The 27,532-nt window shown below is 37.3% G+C and overlaps 1 protein-coding gene across 2 annotated transcripts in view; it reads left to right on the top strand.

The window, feature by feature from the left end:
* CDKAL1 (CDKAL1 threonylcarbamoyladenosine tRNA methylthiotransferase) overlaps positions 1-27,532 on the top strand; it is a 381,082-nt gene that overhangs the window by 143,346 nt on the left and 210,204 nt on the right. The window lies entirely within an intron of this gene.

Here is a 27,532-nt window from a genome sequence, read left to right as displayed (position 1 = left end):
TTACTTCTGTCTTGCTCCTCTAACCTGCTTGTAAAGAGTCATCATGTATATATTTCATTCTTATATTCATTTGAACAAGCGACTCTCTCCTGTCCATCAACTCTGGATGCCCATTTCCCAGCAAGGCCACAAGCATTTTCTGTTCTGTACTCCTACTTTGAGGAATTCCATTTTAATCTTCCTTCCCTTGTTGCTTTCAAAGGCATTTATCAATGCCAATTGGTATCCTTCCATTTTGTCAATTTATTAAAAAAAAAAAAAGAAATAAAGCAGCAACAACAAGAATCACAGTCCTCTTCTGATTTTCCTATCTTCTCCAACTTATGTAGTAGTTTCCATGGCTGAATTTAAAATGCATTGCTCTGGGCATCCCAGGTAGTTGTGAACTTACTGCCTAGAATGAAAAAAAAAAAAGTGGTGTATCTCAGGTCTGAGTTCGAATTAGCACGTTCATAAACATTTCATAGAGGAGTTATGATACTATCTTTATTCTTACTTCCTTGTCTTTTAGTAATGTGGCCTTCATAATTGCTGTGAAACCTAGTGTGCTGTTTAGGTCAGAATATCAGTTTAAGGTTTAGTGTGGTTACTTTTTCTTCCTCTGACTTCTGGTAATTATATGGGTGACATTTTGTTGTATTGCTGAATTATAATACCTTTTTAAACTGCATTTTTGTTCACAGATTGGTTTTGAAGTCTGGATATAAGCTCTTTGGTGTAGTTACTTCAAGTGTTCTAAATTCTCTACCTTATTTTCTTTGCAATGAACATTTTGTTTTTGCCCATCAAAATCCTCTTCATGGTTAAAACAATTTTTTACATTTGTTGAGTCTGACTTTCAGATGGTAAAAATTTTCCTTTTCCATTAATATTTATCACAGTATAATGTTATAATATCTTTCTGGTTGTAAATGTTGTCTAGGTTGTAAGCTAATTGAGCTATGGTCTTGTTCCTGTCTTTTGATGTATAGTAATGGACTTAGGAAAATTAGAAATACTGTTATTTCGAATATCAGATTATTAGTAGTTTAATTACAGAGGTTAATACAAGGGTACTGTAGGGTATGTACACTTAGCATTAGCTGACTGATGAGGGTAGCAATCATTTGAAACTTTTTAAAATATATTTTGAACAGATGTATTTTTTTACTGTTTGAAAAAAACATTACTTCCCAAATTGATCAAAAGGCAGACTCTTAACATCTCCTAAGAAGTTACTCTCAGAAACCCTTTCCTTTAGAACCTGATAGTTTACAAACAAAAATTACATTGCATAGTAGTTCTTGCTGTTCTCAGGTCAATTAAATACCTGCTTACTACCATAAGACAATATAAAAAAATATTGGAAGCCACAAAACGCTTCTTTGTTTCATTCAGAAAAAAGTAAAATATAACTTGATAAGGCAAAAGCATTCTTAAAGCCTCAAACAAACAAGTTAGTTGTATAAGACACCTAAATTAACTACTATGTCAATCTGTGTTATATTGCCTGCATTCCTCTCCTGAAATACAGGTGTTTGGGTTTTCCTGTCTTTTTCTTCCCCTTTCCTCGTCTCCACAGCTGTGTATCGTAGGTGGCTTTTTTGCCCGTTGGTCTGGGTTTGAAAAACAAAGCATAGCTTTGAAAGGCAGCAATGTGCAGCAGTTTCTGAAAATACAAAAATGTAATGAACAAAGAACAAGACACAGACTGTGGTAGTCACTGTGATTTGACTGTGCTAATTTTATCTGCTTTGCGTTAGTAGTCTGGTTATGCCAATTTTAGTACCAACACCACATTGGATCTGAGTTTTCTCTGTGTAGAGACTTGAGGAAACGTTGAAGAGTATTTTTTGGTACGGTGATCTTTATTAAGGGATGAGTTTGGATTTGACTAGGTTGTTTTAAAATAGTCAAAAATACTTTATTAAAAAGAACGGTTTCCTCTTTGGAAATATTTTTGTCTGATACTGTTAAATGTTGGGAGCAGCATGAGCAGAGCTTCTCCGTGAGGGAGGCCAAGAGGGGAGGTGAGGGTGCTGCCAGTACTCCAGTGCCCACTCCAGCAGGACACCCGGTGCCATGGGGCCTGAGCTGTGTGACAAAGCTGGGGCTGCTAGCAGGAGCCATGAGCAGTTCCAGGCATGGAAAATTCCATAAACACAGACTGTGCTGCATTGGAGGGGACGGGACCCACAAGGATCATAGAGTCCAAGTCTTCACCCTGCACAGGACAGCCCTAAGAGTCACACCATGTGCCTGGGTGATGAAATGATCACCCACAGCCTGGGTCTGAAGAGTATAGATAGCACAGGTCTGAGGAGATGAGTGCAGGACCGGTCTGGGAACAGAGCCTGAGCTTCACTGGGGCTCCTGGTGCAGAATGGGCTGTGGAGGCAGCAGCTGAGGCTGGGCAGGTCGGCGAGGGCCTGGGGGTGCCCACGGGGCTGTGACAGGTGGTGCTGAATTACCATTTCCAGCTGGGGTTTTAATGAAACCTTGGCCTCTTCTGTAATTCTGTGGGGAAGAAAAGGCTTATTGGAGCATGTATATTCCCTCCTCCCCAAAGCACCGGAGTCTTCAATGGCTCACATTAACCCCTTTCCTTCTCCAGTAGAATGAATTCCTTTATGTTCATGGACATCTGCCAGCTGGAGCTATTCTTCTGAGGGTTCAGAAAGACCACTTAATTTTTGGGAGTCTCCAGAAATGCTGATTGTTAAGACATCTCTCATCTGTGTCATTGTTTCTTAACTCAAGATGATGTCAAATTTGATAATTTTGACTTGAGATTTCTTTTATTGAGTCCTCCTTATCTCTGAAATGGAGGAAGAAAAATTTCCTGGCCCAAAGATTTCTGTCCTTGCGTAGTAGCTGTGAGCTTTTTCTGTACTTGTCCAAGCACAAATGCATGTCTGCATATGCGCAAGTCCCTCTGTGTTTGTATTGCCCGGACTGCTGCTGTACATGAGTGTCCTCAGCTGTTTGCATAAATCATATCTGTCCATCAAGGGACAGACATATTGTCCACTGCACCGTGCAGTCTGTAATAATTATAATTAAAAATAAACCAAAACAAAACCCCACTAGGAATGGAGTATCTGTGAAGATCAGGTACTCTTCTGTCAGTTGTGAGCTGGCTCAGAGGTTTTACACAGTGGCATTTTTGTCCCTAAAAAGGTGTTGCTCTGCCTTTACAGGGACCTGTGTCTTTTTCAGTGTTTGGCACTTTTTTATTTAGTTCTTTTTTTTTTTAAGTAAAAGACAGTTTTTTCCTGCTGTTAATTTTGGTTGTCCTGAGGGTTGTTGTTTTCTTATTGAGAAATCCAACCTATTTGTTTAATTTACCATGACAGTTGGTGGTTTCTGTCAACAGACTCTGACTCTAGAGAAAAGCTCCCATCCCAGGAGTGACATGTTTCAGAGTTTCCAAGTATGTTTGCAGAGACTAATGGTGAGTTACTGGAATAGAGGCACAGGAGATTTACCAGACTTCTCTGACATGCAAAGATATGTTAGTGACTCTTCATTTTTCCATCTGCAGATGTGTAAGAAGGCCTTACCATCCCAGTATCCCATGCAAGCTGTAGATTGGCCTCTGTAATTTCTCCCTAAGAAATAAATGACCTTTTCTTCCTGTATGGTTTACCTTCTCTGTAATTGTTTAGAAAACACTTTGCAATATTTTTCAAATAAATTTTCTTTTCTATAAAATAAGCTGTCAAAAACCAGGGATTGTCACAGTGCCCAGATAGCTTTCTTAATCTTAGTATGTCCCCCAGTGATATTAGTAGATCTGAACCTGGAAACAGAGAATTGTTCCGGTACTCCAAAATAATTCTCTGCTTTGAATTAAGGCATTTGGATAAATCTCTTCCACTTTTATTTATGTCATAAGCATGTATTGCACAGGTCATTATCTTACTGGAACAAGCCAGGTAATAGTGGTAGAAAAGCATGTTAAATGCTGTTTGGATAAAAGGCATAAATTTTTAAACTAATGCTAATGTGATTATTTTGTTACTTTGAAGTAAGAAAATGTTCTCAGGTTCATTTTGTATTACAGCTTCATGTAGGTTCATGGAAAAATCTTTTTTTCCTTGGGTCTCCTCTTCATTAGTGCCAGTTTCAGAACCCATGTAGCCACCTAGACAGCTCTCTTTAATGGGATCAGGACTTGGTTTTCCACATATTAATTAATTCTGTATCTGCTTTGTAGCTTGGACCATTACTCAGGTATCTTTGTTGTTGGTATTACTTGAACTTCCTTATTAACACGCACATACATTCAAATATGACTTTATTTGTGCTTTTTCTGGGTGCCCTGGGAAGCATGAGAAGAGTGTAATAATCACCTGAAAATGAGCCCACACTAGAATTTACTGATGGGTGGATTTGCACATGGTCTGTTGAAGTGCTTTCCATACTATTTTTGAAGTTTCTACCTCTCCTAATGGAACAGGCAAGTAACTACACTGCTCATATGACTGGCTAGAGAAGAATTAAAATATACTGAACAGGGAATTCAGAACCAAAAGGAGCATAGCAATGTACATGCATCTATTAGACTAGATTATTCCTGCAGTGCTGGAGCATCTTAGAGAAGATCAACATGTTATTACTTTACCTAAGAAAGAGCATCAGATCTGCTTTTGTGTTTAAATGCTAATTAAAGCATAACACTTCAAGCTTAGTACTCTGTGTTGATGAACTGCAACCTTTTTGCTCATGGCACAGCCCTTGCTAGCAATGTTTATGTTGAGAGTGAGCATAGTATTGCTTGGAAGCTTGATGCATCCTGCTAGTTCTGTAGGGGTGTTTTAAGTCATATTATCTGGTGGTGGTCTTTCAAAGTGTTTCTGAGCTGCCAAAGGATCTGAATCTAGCAGAATAATAAAAAAAAAGGTAGTTTTACATACAGAACTGAGTTTGTTTTATTGATCAAGTTGTAGGCACACAGTTTGTGGTGGCTGGGGGGAGCCTTATCCCCAGTGGGCTACAGCTGTGCAGGACAGGTGAACAGCATTGGCAGCAATGAGACATGGAGTGCCCAGGGGCACTGATCAGCCACAGAAAGGTAGAGAGGACACACAGGTAATATGCATGAATGTGAGGGGTATAAAAGATTGGGCTAAAGAGCAAGAATGGTGGCTGCTTGAAGCCTTCTGATGTGGCATAGTGAGTCTCTGTGTATTGTGGCTGTCTGGACTGTGGCATGTGCTGTGACATATGCTGCAGCATCAGGTGACTAAAAATTTAGCATTAAAAAGAAGCTAAAGAGTTACTGTTGTCAATCCTGATTTTCCCAAGCAGGAATATTTCCCTGGTTATGTATTGCAAAAGGTTAAAATTCTATTTCTTCATCATTTTGTGTTGTAAGCAGTTTATTCAGTTTTATAAATTGGGAGGTATGAGAATTGAATTTTCTCCAAGAGGTGCATTTTAATTTATATGAGATATGAGATCACATAATTTTCCAATAGATTTCATTTCAGCATTTGTTTAGGTTTGAATATATAAAATAGTTGGAGTTGTATGTCCATGAAAGTGTAGGTAATTTGGGTTTTGTTATTTTTGGTTTTGTCTTTTTTAAATTGTGCCAAAAAAAAGAGGTCATAAGCTTAAATGAAATGCTTTCAACTCTCTATTTTTTAAGGTGGCTATCTGAAATAATTGATTCAGGTAACTTTTGTCACATTTAAACTTCACAGCATTAGCTGGCTTTCTCTTTGATAAAAAGGTACAATAATGCTGGTAAGAGGTCTGGAAAGTTTTTGGTGGTATGCATAGGTTCATTTTGCTACAGGTAGTCTTCATTGAATACACACCAATTTCAGGCTGCTTTTGGCATTAAAAAGAGATCATATTCCATCTCTGCTGCAGTTGGGTGAGATATCTGAAGAACAAGAAATACCAGTAGGCCTTCCCAGCTAGCAGAATGTAAGGAGGGCAGTGACAGAATGTCAAAAGTGAGGTCAAAAAGAGAAGCACAGTGTTCTATTTTCCTGCTCTGATGGAGGGGAAATTTTTGGTTCCTATTTGATGCCGGTACACTGACAGATGTGTAGAGTCCAGTTAGAACAGTAGATATTCCAGCATAAGATACCCCCCTGAGGGATACTGAAGTCCTTGGGAACACTTCAGGATGCTTCTGTGGGTTTGTGTCCAATTATCTAGTTATCTAATATAGATATATATCTAATTATACCTGAATGTGGTCTAGCCAGTCTAAAGAGTGATTTAAAATTAATATTTAGTAAAGTAATAAAGAGATCTACTAGCATCCACTAGATTTTTTTCTATTGCTGTTTATTAAATAAAAAGAGTCCTTAACTGGGACTGGTAAATCCCTGAGCTCTTGCAGTGATGTGTATTGCCTGGCCAGATTTTTGACTGGTTGAACTGTCTGAGTGAGATTTCTACCATTTTGTGGCATTCAGCAAACATCACCTACACCTGTGAGTCCACCTTTGAAAATGCTTTGTTTGTTCACATCCCCTTTGATTTCTTTGTAACAGGGATGAATTTTCTGGAGTCACCATCTTAAATGCATATCAAAATACCTTTGATTTCTGAGATAAGGATGTTGTGGCTGAAGTATGAGAGCATGTGTAGCCAGTGTTGTGCTGATATTCGTGGGATATTTCACTAATAATCTCATCAGTTCAGCAGAACAGCCATTTCTTTGGCTTTCTGTGTTTACTCTTGTGAACTGAAATCTATTCCTTGGTAAAAAGTTATCTCTAGATAAAAATAAATAGTGAGATGGAAAGTGAAAATCTTTCTGGTATGTGAAAAATTGGATCACCTACTGTTTGACAGTGATAGACTGTTTTTTTTTTTTTTTTTTGCAAATGCTTGTATATTTTTGTCTATCCAGCTATGACACAATGTTTTCAAATTGCCCTCCAAATACTGCTGTCCCCATTTTGAATGAATAGTGTCTGAATTACAAATCTGCACATATTTTTGCAAAAATCTTTGACTAAGTACTTACAAGAATGAATTCCACACCTTCAATTTACCTGATTTAGTTTGTTTATTAACAAACTAATAACACACATTCCATATTTTAATGTTTTACTTTTGAAGGTACTCATGTAAGTGACTGTGAAGTCAAAAGAAGATTTTGAGAATACAAGATGAAAATATGTTTTGATTTGCATTAATTATTATGCTTGGAGAGGCAAAATAGTATTTCTTTGGATTACAATAATATATAATTACATATTACATGCACACATATTGTGTTTACTTCTAGTGGAGTTCAAGGTAAATGCTTAGAGTGAACTCCCCAGGAAATATGAAGCTATGTGTAATTACTTTGGCCCTACTTACCTTGTAATATTTAAACAGGCACTTTTCATAACTATTTAGCTCAAACATTGATGACATGCTAGAGCCTATCATGTCAGTTACCCTCAGAAACAGGGAAGGTAGAAAGTCTAGAAGGCAGTGTATGTGTTTTTGAAAGGAAACCTCTGCATCAGGCTTTTTTGTGTATATTCAATTGGTATTTGCATGTTTATATATTTAGATTTTGGCTATACTGTCTATCAAGTATTTATTTCAAATGTGCATGTAACAGATATTAATCTGTTCTGTTTTGGCACGATTCACAGAACAATTTACATAATTAAAATTATGGGTGACATAGTTGTGTGTATCTAGGCATTTTAATTTTAGCAATAAAATCTGAAAAGCTGGTAGTCCAAAACTTGCAGAAACCACATGGCTGCAAGTGAGGGAAAAGGAAAATCAGTTGTTTACAACACAAAGTCCTAACAATCTACTTTCTTGCCTAAGGTCTCTTTCCACTGCAACTTACTGTAACTCACAGCTAAGGTCATCTTTTCTTAATTAGATATTTAAATAGCATATTGATGACACTCTCTGAAAGATTTTTCTCATTTTCATTTATTAGTAATTTCTTACAATTATTACAATTGCATTTGTACAATGACTATAAAATGATATGTGATATTCTGTTTAAAAAAGTGCAGCAAAGTCTCTAGGTGCTTCATGGTAGCAATTTCACTGAAATCTTGGGAAAATTGTATTGTTTATTATAAAGAGGTGATCTATCAGTGTGGCTTACATTCTGATCTTACCAGCTTGTTGTGCTTGTAGTCATTTCTGTTCTGTGTGTCTGTCCTGCTTCTGTGTCCCCATTGCTGAGCATGTCCCTGCCTACTGTGCTTCCCCATGCAGAAAAGTGGCGTGTTTCACAAGGGGGTTTCCTTCAGCAGCTTATGCTGGCAGGTCATTTTAGAAAGCAGGAAGGAAAGTAAGTGTATTGGACCAGGAAAGGACCTCCTGAGTAGCTTGATTTCTGTCTTCTGCAGCTCATTTTGTACCTCCTTCAGTGCCAGAGCCTCTGTCTGCTGATGCAGCTTGTAGGGGTTAATTGCTCATGGGAATCAACAGCTGAGGGCAGGAGGAGGAGGAGGTAACCCTTTCTCTCTCTTGGAGAAGGTAGTTGTGGTTCTCCTCATCCCACAGAAGTATCAGGCCTGATCATCTTCATGGGACTGGAGTTTAGTGTGACGAATTCCCTCCTGCTACTGGGAAGGTGGAAGGTGTTGATATCTTCAGTTCCTTCTCCTGTTGCCCACAGTATTTCTGCCATTTGTGTTGAGCTGTATTATACAAAATTGCTATGGTGAATATATGAATAGATGTTTTGCAGATCCCTTAGAGTAAATGTCTGCCACCATGCTAACCCTGAAAGGAGGATGATCTTGAATTCAAGATGATCCTCACAAAAAGGAAGATGTTTATACACAAAAAGTTTATTGCATACCTGTATTGAATATATAATAAGGATAGAAGTTTTTCACTAAGTATTTGCCTGTAAGAAGCATTTTTTCTGTTATGCTTTTAGACTGTTGTTTCTCAGCTTTGTACATACCTTCATGATTTCTGCCACCATTGCTCTCTTTACAATGCTACTTCTTTCTCAGTTTGGGAGTTTTCTCTGCTTGAACTCACTTCTTTGAATTTCAGTTCTGTCCCTGGGATTTCAAGTATGGAACTTGTGAAACCCCTTAGCTATAGGATCTGAATTTCTCAGATGTCATGCTGTCTTTTTCAATGACAAAGTAATCCTGAACTGGGCTTCTTTACTTTCCCTGTACGGATTAGAGCATGATCCTCTGCCAAGAGAAATTTTGAGAGGGGGGGAAAAAAAATGCGTTCAAAGAGTCTTTAAAGGACTTTTCTCATTAGTACATCAAATACCTGCAGTCATGACATCATTTGTGGTATGACTCGGAAACTCATACTCCTTTCTCAGGTTGTATTTTTCATTGCTGTTGTTCAATGCTGTTAGAATGGCTCTAGGAGAAGCACGTGTTCAATGAACAGCATGCATCTTGTCCTTTCCAAGAAATACCTGGCCAGTCCCTCGTTAAGTTTGCTGACATATGACATCTAAGAATTATTCCTCTAAATAGGTGTTTATTCTGCTATTCAGAATGCCGTACTCTGGCAATTTCATACTAGATTGTAATACTGCTTGTATTATAATGTAATGGAACAATTATATTTGATTTCCCTGTTGTTATGATGATGGATTTTGTGCCTGTTGCTTCAATGGTGCTATTTGATGATGTCAAAGTAAACTGACATCTAAATCTGCACTGTCCACTTGGCTCTTTGCAGTTTTCATGCAGTGAGGATTTTCAGTGGAGTCAGAAGGTACATGCTGGTAAAGTTCTTTGCCATAGGCAAAAATCATTATGACATTGTTTGTACACACTGAGCACTACTGGCCTGGAAATCTCTCTGTTCAATGTTTTGTCTTCATGCTACTTTGTGAGCTCTCAGTTTTTGAAAAATGTTGGTTAAGTACATGAAAAACAGCTATTTTTTCTGGGTCATGAAAACTTCCTCTTTCAAGTCTACTGAATTACTTCTGCATTGAGTTAGAAGAAAATAGTTTGTTTTGATTGTTTCCATTTTTGCACATTTGCTTCCCCTGGGCTATTTCCTTCCATCCTCACAAATATGAACTTTTTCTGCATAGTGCCACCATGAGTTTAAAATTTGTATCAGATCTTCTCCTTATACGTTTTGATATAATTCCTTTTGCTCTTGTACATCTCGAGAAAATTTGCTATTTCACAGTTCATTTACAAGACTTAGTAAGACTCATAAAACTTGCCAGGAGTCACTGTGCAATTCTCTAAACTGTAGTATACCACAGAACTTGTAAGTCAGTGAGAAAAACAGAGGTCATCACATGCTCCAACTGCGTCATCTCGTTAAAACTTTGGGCAGCTCCAGGCATTTTTGTGCTTCTCCGTCACTAGGTGGCTTCCCACACTGCGCAGTTTTGTGACTCTCTTAACCCAAAAGGAAGATCACCAGAATTTTAACACAATCCTCAGTTTCCAACTTAAATTATGTGAGGGAAAGGCTAAGAGTTGGGAGGGGGCACCAAGCTTTATTTTGCTTTGTGGAACTATGATCTGCAGTTTCATGCACTCCCAGCTCAATCCTTTCAATGCCACATTCCCAATTATTTTGAAGGCTGATTCAGATGATGAGACAGCTTTAACATCCTGGAACCTGATTGCAGGTTAGCATGGAGCATTGTGAGGCGACTTCCTGCCTGCCTCTTTGGCAAATGCTTCCTTGCAGAAGTGGTTTTGGATCACACAACAAGCTGCATTTTGCAGTCTGTCTGAGAAGAGATTGTTCTGAAGTTGTTTGCAGTTTCGTATAGCCGTAATTCTGACATCATTTGCTCTCTGAGGTTGGAGATAAATTCCTCCCTGTTGAGCAGAGCATTCATCTGTGTCCCTTCTCTTATGCCCATATTCGTATGTCCTAAGGGAAATCTGGACAAAATACTGAGAACCACTTTATTCATTTCTCAGATTACAGTAAAGACTGAGAAATAAGCTCCTATGTCAAACTTACAATTGATATTGTGTTGTCTTTAGTCCCAAATTTTCACATAAAAAAACCCCCAAACTTGAAAAACAAGACAAGCACTAGAGAATCCATTGTTTTTCAAAAATACTGTCTTGCTGAATGTCAGTATGAGAAATGCCTGGGCTTTTATGTACTCATAGTTCTGGGTGGTTTAGTGGTCTGTTCTTTAAAGTGTTGTACAGCCTAAGTGTTTAAAGGTAAGTGCTCATGTCTTTGCTTTTACTGCTCATCAGCAGAAGCAGGTAACTTTTACTTGCCTAATAATAAAACGAACTTATTTTGCTTGCATCAGTGTGACATCTTAAATGTCACCAAAAATGAAAACATCTTGTCAAAGTGTCTGACTGAAGTGTCTCTTGTGGCCTTTCAGGTCAAAGTTGAATTTTTTTTTGAGACCTGAAAGGGAAATGTGTTAAAGGAGGTGTAAAAGTAAGAATTTGGGAAACGTCTTGAATTTGTTTTTAGACTTGACCTAGAGAGAAATTTAATGGAAAAAGAGTTTTCCATGAACAAGATTTATGAGCTTAAAAAAAAAAAAAAGAAAAAATAATTATTTTGCATTACCTATCAAGTACACAAAAGCATGTGTTTATGATAATCTCATTGACATGTAGGAATTTGTAAGATTTGAAGAATAGGGAGGAATAGGGCATTTAAACTGTGGTTATCAGTATGGAACATCAGAGCAAAATCACTGAAGGAAAGGTGCTTTTAAAAAAATCCAAGCAAATAATAAATGAAAAGTTAAGTATTGAGATTTTGCGTGGAAGATAATAGGTGGCATAAAATCCAATGTAATATGTTCCAAGATTATTGCTATTATATCAAATGTTTGATGTGGAATAGTATCTTTATATGACTTATTTATATGGGAAAGAAAAAAAAATTAACACCCTTTAATTCTGATATTTATGCTAAAGTTCAAACAAGCCATGAATTTTAGATTACATGACCCTAATTTTTTAGATAATTTACATTATCTCTCTTATTTCTTGATTAGTTAATTTTATTGAAGAGTCTTAAAATCTGTGTATTTTTTGTATTATTTTTCTTGACTGTCATTCTTGAAAAAATCAAATTCCTGATTACAAAAACAAGTTACACTGAATTGAGTAATAGTTTTATTTGTGCTTCAGTTACCAAAAAATTGTAAGATGCTTAGTGCAGATTTCTGGGTTTCTTCTCCTTTTGCTATTTAGTGTAAGATGCATGTTAGGAGACGTAGTGTTTACACCAAGTTTAAAGGAGGCACTTGAAGGGTCCCCATCTCCATTTGTGCAATTTAGGCAATAAATGGTAAATTGTTGTGGATGCACAAATTTTTTTTTCCAACAAGGAGTCTTAACAAAAACCCGTTGAAATATTTGCTTTAAATTTTCTTTTGACTAGTTAATTTTTTTTTTTCTACCAAACCAAGATGAATCATATCTAATAAATCACATGTGTTTTTTCACTAACCATCTAGTAGTACAAATGAGATTGATTTCCTGAGTTGGAGGTCCCCTCTGGATCATCTCTTTCTGGGCAAGTTGCTGCTTTAGAAACTCAGGGTACTCAGCAGATGATGGAAAATGCTGAGATGTTTCTGAACTCATTTGCTGCCGAGCTCTGTGCAACAGGTACTGTGCTAATTCAGGGGGACTTACAATGTCAGGGCCCACAAAAGGTAATTTCTTTCTCTGTCAACTGGATTGTGGGAGGGTGTGGAAAACCATGTCTGTTTGGGATTTTTACCTAGAAGACATTTAGGCTTTTTTTCAAATAGAGAAATACAAATGCAGAAGTGAAGATTTGACAAGTGCCTGGAGTTGGTCCCACCCCAAATATTAATAGTTGTGTTTGGGATTAACTGAACTGGATAATTCCCTGACTAGAGAACGTCTTTCACACGCTACACGCTCCTTCTCTCTTGACAGAGATCACCCATTAGTTCCCTTGGTCACGTTGTCATCCTTGTTTTCCTTAAGACCAGACTCAATTGAGAGGAAAAAAAAGGCGGTAAAAAGAGAGATCTTGGATCCCTATTTAGACTATAGTAGAAGGTAGTTGTATAACTTCTTTCAGCATGCTAGTTCTGCTGAGGAGGTGGAGTGAGGCTTGTACAAGTGTTCTGTATTCCCTTCTGCTCTGATGTATAGCAGGAGGTACAGAAGGCTTCAGTCAAGTGCTCCCCAACTACTGTGTCTAGAAAATGAGGATCAGATGTTTCTCTCTGTCCCTATGAAGTGTATTGGTAGATGAAGCTCCCCAAAGTAAAAGTTTACATCAGTGTGTCAGGTGTTCGATGGAGCTCCTGACTTGTGTTTGCATAAACCATCTTTCCAGACATGAAAGGTCCATATGGAATGAGCCTAAATTTGACAGTTATAGTTAGCAGTGTAGCATTAAGTCATGTATATCATCATGTGAAGGAGACAGCTCTTTAGACCTCTGTTTAATCTGTTCTTTTTTCCTTTGTCTTATTTACATCTTCAGGGACTCATCTTGTCCTGTATAGTAAGAATGTGAATCCAAAAGAAATTGTCCTGGCATGATGAAAATGGAACTTTGTGTGTGATTCTCGTTAATGTCCTTTCTTGCAGACACAACTGCAAGTCTGAAAGCTGGTGCTTTCCTGTTTGCACATCATTCCCAAGGAGTCAAGAAACCAGAGTGCCTGTTGGTGGGATTGTGTCAGTGTTAAAACAGGCTTTATCCTTACAAATGGGGTTTAGTTGTCTGGCTTGTTTGAAGCAGTGAGAAAATTTCTCTGATGTTGCCATATTTGTTTTTGACTTCAGGATAAAGAAGGGTTGCTCTTGGAGAGGTAGTGGTAAATGAAAATGCATTTTTAAAATTTTTTACCTCTTTTGATGATTACTTATAATGATTAATTCCTCTTTTCAGAATTACTGTTGGTTGCCCATTTTTAGGGAGATTCATAGTCTACATCAGGAGTGGTTGGGGACTTTTAAATCTTTATTCTGTATCTTGAATACACTAGATGAAAGTGAAGAAAGAAGCCAAAAGAATGTGTTGTGCTGCTAGGAGTGTGGTTAACAGCTTTGCATCTGAAACTGAATATCATCACTGACAGCATCATATATATTTAAGTAAAACACAAAGCTAACTGTGAGGTTAGGCCTAAAATATGAAGCTCTCTGCCATACATCTCCCTACCTTCAGTTTAAATGGACAAACCACATTTTTAAGGCTGTTCTTAGTACTCTCCAGGGAGAGAACAAGAGGTAGGGGGCACAAACTGAAATATAAGAAATTTTGGTTTAAATGTAAGGAAAAGCTTCTTTTACAGTGGAGGTGATTGAGCTCTGGCAGAGGTTGCCCAGAGGTTGTGGAGTGTCCATCCTTAGGGATAATCAAAAGCCATCTGGACCTGCTCTGGTTGCTGCTGCTTTGAGCAGTGAGGGCTTGTACCAGATGATCTCCAGAGATCCCTTCCCACCTCAACCACGCTGTGAATCTGGGAGATTTTAAATAAATATAAAAAGCAACAGAAAAACACATGAGGATTTAGATACAAACACTGTGCATAATAATGAGCCTGCTTTATGCTGGTGGAGACCCTTACTCCAGAGGTAAATTTTGTGGTTTCACACTTTAGAAAGTAATACCCTAAAGTAAGGGTTTCTTGTCCCATGCAAAATGCATCCTCATTTCCTGACTTAAAAGAATTTCCTGTGCAATCCTGTAGGCCTGGTCAGCCTCGGGAAAGAGGAACTTTTATTTCCAAATTCCTTGCCTGCTAGGCAGAATGAAATATTCCCACTGGAAATATACACCCCAAGCTTCTGTCTCTGTAACTTAACATGTTGAATTTCATCAGCTTGATTTACAACAAGACCTCAATGCTTTTTAAAGAAAAAGCATTTTTTCTGAATTTGTCCTTCAAATATATGTGTTTTTTAAAATTTTTTTATGTAGAATTTTGATTTTTAAGGACTATTTTCAACACATTGGATGAGATGTAAGGTTTTACCTCTCTTTTTTTTTTAGGAGTTTTGTTGATGTCTGTGTGGACTTTTTGAAAAAAGGAGCTATTAAAGCAAAGGTCAAGTACAAAATTGTCACTCATCACATGCTTATCTAGCTTATTTTTAAACTAATACACAAGTGTCTAAGTATCACATGCTCTTTCTTGCATTGCAGACTGGTGCCAGTCGTGGTGTCTTTTTTGTTTTTAAGAGATAAATGTCTAGTGGTTTTTGTTTGCAGTGACTATGGTTTGTGAATCATTTATGTCATATAATGTTGCTTTGTTTCTGAAGTTCAGTCGTTTTGCAGAAGGTAGATGGAGTCTCCACATTTTAACTTGGTATTAGGCTGAAAACTGCAGCTGGGGAATGTTTACTGAAGGGTTTGTTTAGTCATTCACATTCCTCTTTTCTAACAGTTTGGTTTAGATCATTTGTTAAAGAGCTTCAAGAAGAACTCCCTTTATTATTGGTGCAGACAGGACGGGGTTTTTTTCTGCAAGTTATGGTTTTTAGCTGATTTTCTAAAATTTATTTTTCTTTTACAAAACTATCTATCAGTTACTTTTTAAAATTTTTAAGCATGGGTAAAATAGTATAGTGATTTATAACTAGTCAAATACATATTGAAACTTTTGTCTTTTGCTCTAGGTATATTATAATTCTTCAGTAAAATGAAAAGTAATAACTTTTGAGATACTGTTTGTAATTTACTATTTAGGACTAGTGTAAAGGACAGTTTTGTGCAATAGGAAGAAAATATTAGTAGAAGTTAAACTATTTATGGAAGTATCAACATCTCTAGGACAGCTCAGCTTGGGTGTTCACCAAGCACACTCTAACCATGTAAATAACCTTTGATCCTGACTCAAGAGTTAGAAGTGATGTCTTCTCTAGGCTCGGCCATTTTGCTTGAACAGGGGGACTATGATAATGTTGTGCTTGTTGGCTTGTGTCTGCAGTTGGTAGGTTTGCAGGGTGTCTTCCTATATCTACAGCTGATCTCAGAAGTGTTTTTTAGACATGTTAAAATCCTAATCCAGTTTTTTTTTTTTGGGTTTTTTTTTTTTTTTTTTTTGTGGGAGCAGGGAATGTACTCCAAGTTTAGAGATATGTGGATGGGAAAGCACCATACAAGCTTGTTTGTTGTAGGTTCCATTCTCCTGTAAATGTTTCATTAACACACTCAATATACAACCCCTGCAACTGTGCTGCAAGTCAGGCTGCTGCAGGCACTTTATAAGCTGCTGGTATGTAACACAATCATTCTTTGTGGTTCACACAGCTGCTGAACTTACTGCAGAGACTATAATAGGAATTTTCATCATTAAGCTTAAACTAGGCCTTGCTTGTTCATTCCAGCAGCTTATGTATTTTTGAGTGTTGTTTCCTTGAGTGTAAAGTCAAATATAGGAGTGAAGCCATACCTCTTAATAAAAGTCAGTTAAACAGAACAGAGAGTTACAATCACAGAATGGTTTAGGTTGGAAGGACCTTAAGGATCGCCTCGATCCAACCCCCCTGCCATCCCCAGGGACACCTTCCCCTAGACCAGGTTGCTCAAAGGCTGATCCAACCTGGCCTTAAACACTTCAGGGTATGGAGCATCCAGAACTTCCCTGTTCCAGTGCACAACCACCCTCACAGTGAAGAATTTCATCCTTATATCTAATTTATAACGTACTTTCTTTCAGTTTGATTTGTGTATATTCTTTTAAATGGCACTTACTGCTAGCTAGTTCTCAAAGGTAATATTGCTCTAGCTATATCCCCTTTAAACTCTGGTCTCTGCTGTCCTCCTACTCTTCTTTAGGAGTTTAGGATTTATGATATCTTATATACATGTGGAATATTTTATGAATGTTGTTGAATACTGTATGCTCAATTATTTTCTTATGCAAAAAATATGTGGGGAAAAATAAAGTTCTCTTTTGAAGTAAAATTATGAGAGTAATACATTAATACTCAGCAAATAAAATGGCTTTTTAATTTTAGTCTAGAGGAGCTGAATGGCTTTATTTTCCAAAGGGATGAATGCTGCTCTGTGAAGCAAAGCTTAGAGATCTATCTCCCTCAAGTCTTGTGAGACTGGAAAGTTTGATTCTATAGTTTGCATAAACTGCCTTAGACATGAGCACACACAACAGCTTACTGCACATCTGCTCATTGGGGGCTTTTTTGTTTATACAATTTACAATAAATTTAATACAATCAGGTCCATTCCCCACTCCCCATTCTTTTCTTTTACATGTGGTAAAGGTGTGTTTGCATAATAGAGTTTAGGATTTTAGGGTGAATTCAAGTTGAGTGAATTCAGAAGTTAAAATATGGCCAAACGTAACTCACAACAAAACTGATAAATTTAACCTTTTGTTTTTGGTAAGATTTGTTTACATTTTGGGTTGATATGAACATTTCAAAGGAATGTGGAGAGGCACAAATACACTCCTCAATTCAGGGAACTAAATTATGGGCACGCATCTGCTCACACTCATACGTGTGGACACAAACCTAAACCTGGAGCAGCAGAAGTCCTTGGTCTCTGGGGAGGAGTTGTGTTCTTGTTGGGTTCCAGGGTCTCAAAGGGATGAGATGAGCTGTGGTGCAGCTGTACCAGTACTTGGTGGCTGTCGTGGCACAGTACTTCCGTTGGTCTGATGGTATTTTCCTGGGTTTTTTTCCACTACTTGCATCCATTGCTTCTATTTCTGAGACCTTGAACCTCCAACAACAGCTTGGCTGTGCCTTCACAGTATGCTCCCATCATCCCTTTGTAGACAGCAGTAAGAGCTTCTCATTCCAACAAGGAACAAGCCAGTTTTCTTCATGAGGTTCCTGTTAGACCCTTTTCTCCAGGCGATTGATGTTCCTCTGAATAGCAAACCCGCCTTCCAGCATGTGAAGTAATCCCCCCAGCTCCACTTTCAGATTTGCTGCAGATATATTAGATCCCTTCACCTCTGTTGCTAATCAAGTTGGGAGATTGGAGTGTCCCCAGCATCTGTCAGTCCCTGGAGAATGTCACCAGTTAGACTTCGCACTGCTCACCACACCCCAACAGTCCAGCCCATTTTTAACCCACTCTGCTGAACACCTATTCAATCCATATCACGGAAGTTTGACTTTGCAGATTCTAGAGGAGCCTTGCAAGTTAAAAATCATTAAAAAAATCAGGTCTCATGGCATCCCCAGGCTTCCCTATCCCACAGGGTTAGTCACCACCTCTTTGGAGAAGGCAAGGTCAGTTCATGTCTTCAGACAACTCAGCCTCTTGAGAAAAATGTCTATTTAACCCATGTCTAGAAAAGCACATAAGCATCTTGTAGTATGTCATCAAGCATATTTGTGAAAGCATTCTTGCAGGGAAGTTACTGATCTGTGTTCTGTGGGAATCCATCAGCTTGTTGAGTCTTGTTCAGCAGCCCACAGGCACATCCTGCAAAACTCCCAATCATCCAAAAGACTGGGTCTTTTAAAGAACTTGGTTGAAGTTGAAAAAAAGAGTTCAAGTCAGCCATTGCAAAGATGACATTGTAGCCAGATGGAGATGTGGAAATACGAGAAAAAGCTGCCATTTGAGTATTGACTAAGGCCTGTAAACAACTGAATTGCTGAGCTACTTTGTGTTTTGTCTGTCCATTCCTTTTTATTGTTAAGTCTTGCTTTGGATGACTAGGGCTGCCTCTTGTGTATTTTCCAGCCTGTAATGTCTAGAAGGCTGTTTAGACCCTGAATCCCCAAGAGGTTCTGTGGCCTGTTTTTAATGCTCTGATTTATGCATTAAGTGCTTTAGTAATGGTCTTTCTGATTTGCTTTTAAATGACTGACCGTAACTATCTGAGTTGCAATGGAAGTGACAAGGCAAAAAAAATAAGTCATCTTAAGTCTAAAGCTCGTTGTCCATCTTAGTGCTTTACAAAAAAAAAAGCTAGCAAATTATGGTTTCTGTCAGAGCTGGCAGCAATTGAACTGGAAAAGTTTCAGGCTCACCACAGACTTGAGTAGTTAAAGAGGAAATCAAAGCATACAAACACTGGCCAACTAGCTTGGAAGAATGTCAGACCATTCCAGTCACTGGGACACGAGGACACTGCAGGAGAGTTACAAGCATACTGGTCACCAAATGCAAGACGAGATGAACAACTTGAGAAAATGACATGGAAAAAACCACCAGAAAGTAGAATAAAGGATCTGAGGAATTCTTAGAATGGGAGAAGTCTAGAGAAGTAAAGCAGATGGAGAAGTTGATGATCATTAGTAATGAAAAATTACAGTTTTCCTGTTTTTTCTGTACTGTCGCTAGTTTTAAATTCTACAAAACATACTTAAATACATTCAAAGAATAACATTAGAAAAAAATGAAAATAAAATAATTCACAACTGTTTAAGTAAGAAGGTTATGTCCATGGTCTGACTGGCTCAACTCTGTAACTGTGCAAAAAGGGGATTAATTTTCTTCTAAAAATCCCTTTGGAGATTCTTAAAGGCAAACATAAGGGCCCTGGTTTAAATTTCTGTTTTTAAAAGAAATCAGTCCATGCATCTTATAAGAAAAATCTGTTTAAATCAGTCCATTAAATTGCTTGGGAAATCTGCAATTTAGGATTGGGCAATTAGTGTTTAAATGTGTGGTCTTCTTTCATTTTACATTGACAAAGTAACACATATGGAGGAGTATGTATTTGAAGCATGTATGTATCTATTGCTGCACAAATGCTTTCATTTCCCAGCAGGACTAACAATTTTATTGCAAGACAGAAATGACATTTAGGAGCAACAGCATAATATTAATTACTTAGATCCTTGTCCACATTGTAGTTTCTAACAGTCCTACTGCTACCACAACCAGGAGGACATTTTGGGGCAGAAAGCTTTGTGTGCATGTAGTCATTGGGAAGGATTTCTTTCTAGTGATGCCTGAAAGATAGGCTGGAAATAAATCTCCATAGAGTGATGTCTACAGAGCAGGTACTTGTTTACTGCAGTGCTGGTGGTGAGGGGGATATCTCCTCCCAGCTCACCCACCTTTGTCAAGTGCTCTGGTATGTTTGTACACTAGGTCTTGTTTAGGGTCACCATGTCACTACACCATCATCATGTAGGCTCCAGAACTAATTTACATTGCATGATCTCATGGTTATTAGTTCTTTTGCACTGCACTTGCACCTCCCCAATTTGGGGGTTGTCAGGGGTCTTTGATGAAGGCTTCCAAGGTCTTCTTAGCATCTGAACTTTTCAACTTTGTCTTTGGAGCAGGTGCAGTATAGTGTTCCTTGGTCTGTCTGGTTTTAGCTGGTCTAAATTCTTAATTTTCTGTCTAATTGGCTTTGCACTTGCATTTTTTCATTAGTACTAAACTTATCTATATCTAAAGCTATCCACCTGGTGCGATTTTTTCCTATTTTTGTCTATTCAGCATTAAGCAACTAGTTAACTGTATACTAGTCACTACATTGTATAAAAAGGTATTTATATCAGGTTGTATAGGTATAAAAGGCTATGATTCAGGTTATATTGATATCAGGTTCCATAGATATGTAAGAGATCATGATTCAGGTTATATTGATATCTTATAACTCAAGCTATGTAAGCACCTTTTAACTTTGACTTAAAGTTATAATTGGTGAGTTAGTTTTTATTATGCAGTTAACTTCCATTATTTTACCCAAACAATTCAGATCCAGTTTCCCACAGACATTTCACAAATGCTTTTTTGGAAATTGGTCTGATGGCAGTCTCAGATAAAGTCTAAATTAAGCCTGGTAGTTTTAGTGCTGCTGAAATGTGACTTTTTTCCCCCCCTCAGGATGTTTTGACCAGTACAAAAACAATACCTTTTATCCCAAGAATCTGTGTGGTACCTGCTGTATGTTACAGAATTAACTGCAGCCTAATGTTTCCTGTGAGATTTCACCACTCTAAAAGGGTCTGTCCCAAAAGCTATTCAGGAAATAAAAACAATAGCTCTTGTCACAGGCAGTGGTCTACTTTTCAACCATGTTTTCTGTGGGGTTGATTCAGAAGCTGCTAATATTGTGAAGTTGCATGGTAAGTGAACTGGATTGATTATAGAAGGACACTTGACTCCCTTTAGCCTTCTTCCAGTCATAGACATCTGCTGAAATGCTTCATTCCTGAAACAGAACTTTAAATGTGCTCATTATACACACCCATGCCCCTAAATTTCACAATTTTAATTGAAATAGTAGTATGTCATTAAAATATTTGAAAGCTTGATTTTTTAAAGCTTTTGAAATTGTTCATTACTAACCCAATTATGTTTTGCAGTACATTCTGTGTAAGTTTTTCTAAGTCATCTGCCCCCCAGTAGAGTATTTTAAATACAATTATACTATTTGTTGCTTTAAATACTAAGGCAGTTGTCAAATCACAGCCTTCTGCAACTTTATAAATTAAAGCAAGTCTCCAAGAATCCAGTTCTCAGGGGTCATTTTCCAGCCACTGCTGCTCATTAGGAGGGATCTGAGAGTTACAGTTCCTCATGCGTGGTGATAAAGTGATGTTGGGCTGTTCTGCCGCTGGGTCTCTGGGATTAGCTGTGAGCAGATTTCTAAGAAAGTATCTTTTTTTTCTGAGATTCTTCTGCCATAGCTCTTCATTTCTACCCCCTTCATTACTGCTGTTTGACTGAGACCAGGAGTCATCATCTTCTAAATATTATTGCTGTTTATGAAGTGCTGAAAGAATTGATGACTTGTAGTTACAATGCCATGGCTTTTTCTGCTCCATGCAACCGCAGAACCTCATTTATCTACCTGTGCTGTTTTAGCTGAGTTGCTTTCTTAATATTAATGCCTGTCTTGATCTGTCCCCAAAGCTGATTTCTACATAGCCACACAGCTATTTGGAAATACTTATTTTAAAATAAGTTATGTCTCTGTGAATCATAGGGCTTTAGTTTGAATTGTATAGGAAAAAACCCCAGCATTGCAGTTTCCAGTAAGCATCATGGTCTGCACTGTTTTGAGTCAGGATGGGGAGCACAGATGTGTGCACCTTAGCAGTGGAACATTTTATCTTGTAATATCAATTTAGAATGCCTTAATATATTAATTCAGTTGCAAAACTGTGTGGCCAGAGTAACTAATCAAGAAGTTAATTAGACAAACACTGAAAAGTGCCATTGATGCACTTGATTTTAAATCATTGACCTTGAAGTGAGCAAGGTGAATGTAGATGATATAACTACACAGCTGTGACCTTTGAATCACCTACACTTGACTGCAGGAATTCAGTTTCAGAAAATGCAAATATTTAAAGTACGAAATTGACTCATGTTATGGCTTATCAAACCAGTGGAGCTCCTTCTCTCCAAATTCCTTTTGATTAGTAACTAGTGAGACATTACCAAATAAAACACGGGCTTCCAAGATCTTTAGAAGAACAAAATTTAATGCATTTCTTTGCCATTTTGCTGAGCATGGCATGAATAGCAGAATTAAAAAATATTATCTCATGGTGGCATTCTACTTTGAGAAAAATGTGTGTAGTCCCATGTGTTGTATAGTATTGCTTGAAGGGTCATACTATTTTCTGCTGAACCTCTTTTGAGAGACTTTTCAGGCTGGCATTGCACTTTCAGAGAACTTTTATCACAGCATATCTCTAAAATACTTGGCTGCAAGGATAAGTCCAGACAAGTCCTGTTCTTATCATATCGAAAATGTTGTAACCTCAAGTGCGTGTGTGTACCTGTGGCTGGTGTCCAAGCTCAGTCTGAACAAGCTGGGATACCAGAAACAGTATTTCTGTAATAGTGTGGTTTGCTGCTTAGACTAATTAGCCTTTATGAGAAATTGCTTGCCACTGTTTCAGAAGTATTTTAAATCTTGAATATTTTTAAAGTGAAAACAACCTCCCATACCCCAAATACTTGTCAGGAAGTTATACTCCCTGCCATTGTGAGTTGAAAAGCTTTATTGTGAAATGTGCAAACTTCAAGCAAAAGAACAGTTTCCTGAAAACAAGTCAGGCAGATTGGGCATGCCCTTTTCTTTTTTTTTTTTAATTTTTATTTTTTCTTGTGAAGGACTTTTTTCTCCCTGATCCATTACTGTTACGCTTGAGGGAATTTTGGAAATAAAAGTACACTTCATGGAGGTAGAATGCAAAGAAGTATTACTGGCATTTAATTCTACAAATATAGTATGATATTTAACCATAAGTATAGTGTCAGTGTTGTTGGGTTTTCAAAACTTGGTATTCTAAGCAGAAAAACATTTGTAGAATTCTACTAGCTTTTGATGAATAATTTGTGACTAGTATCCATCTTTTCACCTGCTGGCAGTAGGTATTTTGTGTATTTCTTTTGCTCAGTCAAGCCTGCAAAGGGAGTTTTCTCTGTATTCACACTACAGAACATTTTTGTCTAAATTACATTTGATAGAAACTGTAAAAATATCTTTTAACAGCATAAATCTCTTCTCTAACCTGTATTTTGAAGAAAGCAAGTGATGTTCTCTTTTCAGGAAAACCATAGTTTTAATACAAAATATTCTTGGCCTGGAGCTATTGAGACCACCTGAGGAGGTCTGGTGGTGGGTGCAGAGAAATGGTGTGGGAGACAGTGATGAGCAATCTTTTCATGTTTGTACTGATATAATGTGCCAGGGGGGCCAGTGGCATTGCAATATTGCCAGAACTTTTTCTTTAATTTTTTTTAAATAGGACAAACTTCATAAAATTTTGAATATGTAAAGTTAGTGAGATCTCATAATGGCAAATATTACTGTTTAGTCTGAATTGTGATTAATGATTTTATGCAAATTGCCAATTTTGTACACCAGAGCAGAAGCAAGCAGGATTTTACCAGATTATTCCAGATATTGAGGGAAAACTTCCCCAGGACTAACTACCTGCAGAGTAGCAGAGATTTTCTGTCATATTTTATATATATATTATATATATATTTTATGTATGAGCATTCAACTCTCCCATCTTGCTCACAGATGTGTGGTCTTGATCAGTCACTTTCAATTTGAGTGACACACACACTAATGGCTCATCACACGCTGTAATTGAGCTGTTTTCTGATCCTTGAATGAAAGATGTTTTATATTTTTCCTATCTGAGCGTGGAATCTTGTCTTCACTAAACTTAGTGGCATAAGTCCCACTAAGAGGAACCAGCATTTTTTTCCTCATGTCTGCACTCTCATGCTTGTCTGCTGCTGAAATCCACTGATTAGTCCCACTGAAGGAAAGTCTTTATTTGTCTGCTGTGTCATAAGCATTCCTACTCATAATTAGTTCCATCTGTAAGGGCGAGCCTTTTATGTTAAGTGTGTGTTTTATGAGGAATATTACTGTTTTGAAAATGAAGAGTTGGGTCAGTATAATGCAAAACATGAGCACATACTAGATAAACATTGTAAAGACCACTGTTACCTATGTCTGCAAGAAAATTTTAGGCACTTTACCAAAATGTTGATGATGCTCAGTTCGGTAATGTGTTTGAAAAGTGTTTTAATTAGCCACATGGTGGTGATTTATCTGTGGATAATATTTTATCTTGCTGTGAATAGTTCTGTGTATTGGGCACATAGCTGATTAAAGGTTAATAATTCAAAGCAAAAGGTTAATAATTCAAAGTACCTTAATCAGTTTAGTATGTTGGAAAACCAGGGCTCGGTGTTTTTTGTTCTGGAATCACTCTAAAATTTAGCCAAAACAAATTGGCAGTTACAAACACAAAGATCATTAATTATTTTCTAGAAATGTCTGTGATTTCTTTGTGCAAAAAAAAAAGCTTTGACCTGCATCAGTACAAACTAACATTTGCAAACAGCTATAAATGCTTCAAGAATGCTCCCAGTTTAACACAAAGCAAATACTCTCTTGCAAGTTCTGACTTCTTGGCTGTGTAGTCCTATGTATGTGAGCTAGAGCTGCTGTAAAGGCTGGTTTTTAAGGAGTTGTTGGTTTTAGGTGAACCAATTGGTGGTGGATGCCACTTAGTGAGAGACAGTGCTCAGATTCTCAGAGTTCCCAAAAGCCTTTTTCCACTTGATTGTCTGTGGTCTGAGTGTGTGGCAGAATGGACATATGAGTAATTTGTTATGCTGGAAACTTGGAGAGCAGGCTGGCTTACTAGGGAAGAAACCACTACAGATCCTTGACTATACTTATGGTTTAGTTTAAATTTCTATTTTGAAGAATTGGTAATTCTTATGTCTGTGAAAAGTGGTTAGTTCAGCATTTTTACAAGTAGTTTAAATCTGCATCCTTTTGTTGATCGACTGTATCCCCAAAGATTATTTCCTTATCCAAGTTGTTATTAACAAATATAGTACAAACAGGGTATAGAAGTTTTGTCTCCTTTAGTTTGCTTTCTAAAACTATCCTTTTGTATGTTACATCTAAGTCTGTCTCTTTCTGGTTTTGTTTCATCATCTCTTTAAGTACCGAAAAAGTGAAAAAACTAAATTTTTTAGACGTGTCCAATACTTCTGTTTTATAGTGGAATAAGTTAATTACCATAGCAAAACTTGAAAAAAGTCTGCCTCCAAGTTCCAACTTTCAGCTCCTATCCTAAAATAAATCAACAAACCCTCTAAAGTTGTATTTAAAGACCATAGTAATAAATGTCTCGGAAGCAATACCGCATACTACAGTGAATATTTGGAAAATATAATATTGTGAAAATATTGGCAAATATCATAATAATACTGTCAATATTTGGAAAATATCTTCTTCTTTATTCATGCTTGTTTCTCCACATTTCCATGCTCTCTTTGTGACAGAGTTTACTGAAGTACCGTAGAAGAGCTCCTGTTACTGCATTTTTTCAGGTAGTGCAGTCTTGCAGGACAGGAGCATTGATTGAAGATGTGAGAAGTATGCTCAAGGTTTGGAGTTTAATAATTTCAGTATTTAGCACTGTTGCATAGTACTTAACACTTCTAGTGTTTACTATTTTTGTTGTAAAGCTTTTCAAATATTGCTACCCAAATACAGAGCAAAATACATAGTAAGGAATGGATATGATTTATGCATAAATTCTAAGGAGAGGAGAGAAAGAGGTGGCATGGTGTATTTTATAGATGCACCATACATGATAAGGGAACAGGAAAATTCTGTGTATACAGCATAAATTATCCTTTTTACTGTACCTCAACACCAGTTTAGATTTTAACTCTATTACACAGGAGTAAGTTTAGAAGTTTTTTAAAAAACTTACTAATATTACAGTTTTTAACAATCTTAGGATGACTTGACACACCTGAATGTTGACAAAAAGCAGTGTTTTCATTCAAAGTTACAGTTCAAGGCAACAAAAAATTTGTGATAAAATTTTTGTTGGAACTCTTAAGGCAGAATTTGCAAATTTAAGGAAATTATAAAAGTTGTTGTTGCATTTTTCTCATTTGTTGTTGTTTTTTTTTCCAAAGCTGAGCTTCAATTTGAGCCCAATAAATTTACTTTACCCCAAGAGAGAAAATCTGGTGCATCCCTTTGTTACTGATGGCTGACAGAATTCTCTTCTGTGAGTGAAAAAGCCAGTGTTAAAATAACCTGCTGTTCAAGGGGCAGGGTAGTTGTAGTAAAATTTCTTCTTGACCTGAGAAGTTTGACAAAATAGCAGGTAATTTTATTTTCTTGGAGAAAACAAGTTGGTGTAGTACAAAGGTTAGTACATAATACCACGCCTTTTGTGTTTTGGTTCCAAAAGGGCAGACATATTTGTTCTGAAACTAATTTTATGTTTCCTTGACTGTTCTGTAATGTTTTTTCTCTGTGTAGCTGTGTGGAAAAAGGCTGGTTTGCTGAATGAATGATGGTGAGGGAGAGGAATATGACAGTGGTATGTCAGGATGGGAGCATGCTTAGAAATGAAGTGTTGGCTTGAATGGAGAGTTGTGCTTTAAAAACAAACTAACAAAAAAGAAAATCAAGAAAAGGAAAAACAAAGGAAGGAGACATGCTTTGTGTAAGGGGAGCATGGAGAGGAGGAAACACCCATGGGCTTTGAGGGAAAGCCATTCATGGCAAACTTTAGATGACAGTAACCTAGAAGAAAAACATTTTCATTTGCTACATAGGTTACACAGACAAAGTATAAACCAATTATCTGCTTACACTTTCTTGATTTCAAGTGCTGCCTTTTACATATGCTTCAGATCCTGTGCAATGAAAAGCTTTTGATTTGCAGGAGAAAGGTGAGATACATCTGATGAATAAGTTGCCTTTGGATGGCAGTGAGTCACTCATTTGGAACAGGTTGTAAAGATTCAGATTTAGGTATTTTTTCTATTTTTAATACCCTGTTAGATGTTTTACTGGCAACCTTTTTCATATACATTTTTGGTTAATAGAACAGTCTGATTGCTGCTGTTGAGCAGTATATTTTAGTTTTCTGATCTGAGGCGAATGCTAAAATCTCATGTTTTGGTCTGATAGGCACAACAAATAATATACATATCCAGAGAGAATCACAAACTACCTAAATCTTCTTCTAGAACTTAGGATTCTATTGAATGGAGAAGGTCTTGGGGCTGAGGGGATGTGCAGTGTCAGGAGGGCAGCTGAACAAATTCTGGGCAGTGTTCTGCCCTTCCTGAACCCCTGCTTATGCAAAAGCCGCAGAACTAACATGTGGGTGGAGTCTTTGTGAAGAAAAAC

Source organism: Zonotrichia albicollis, chromosome 1 (assembly GCF_047830755.1).
Source record: "Zonotrichia albicollis isolate bZonAlb1 chromosome 1, bZonAlb1.hap1, whole genome shotgun sequence".
Lineage (NCBI taxonomy): Eukaryota > Metazoa > Chordata > Aves > Passeriformes > Passerellidae > Zonotrichia > Zonotrichia albicollis.
The sequence above is the reverse complement of the archived record's forward strand: the minus strand, read 5'-3'. Positions and strand labels throughout refer to the sequence as shown.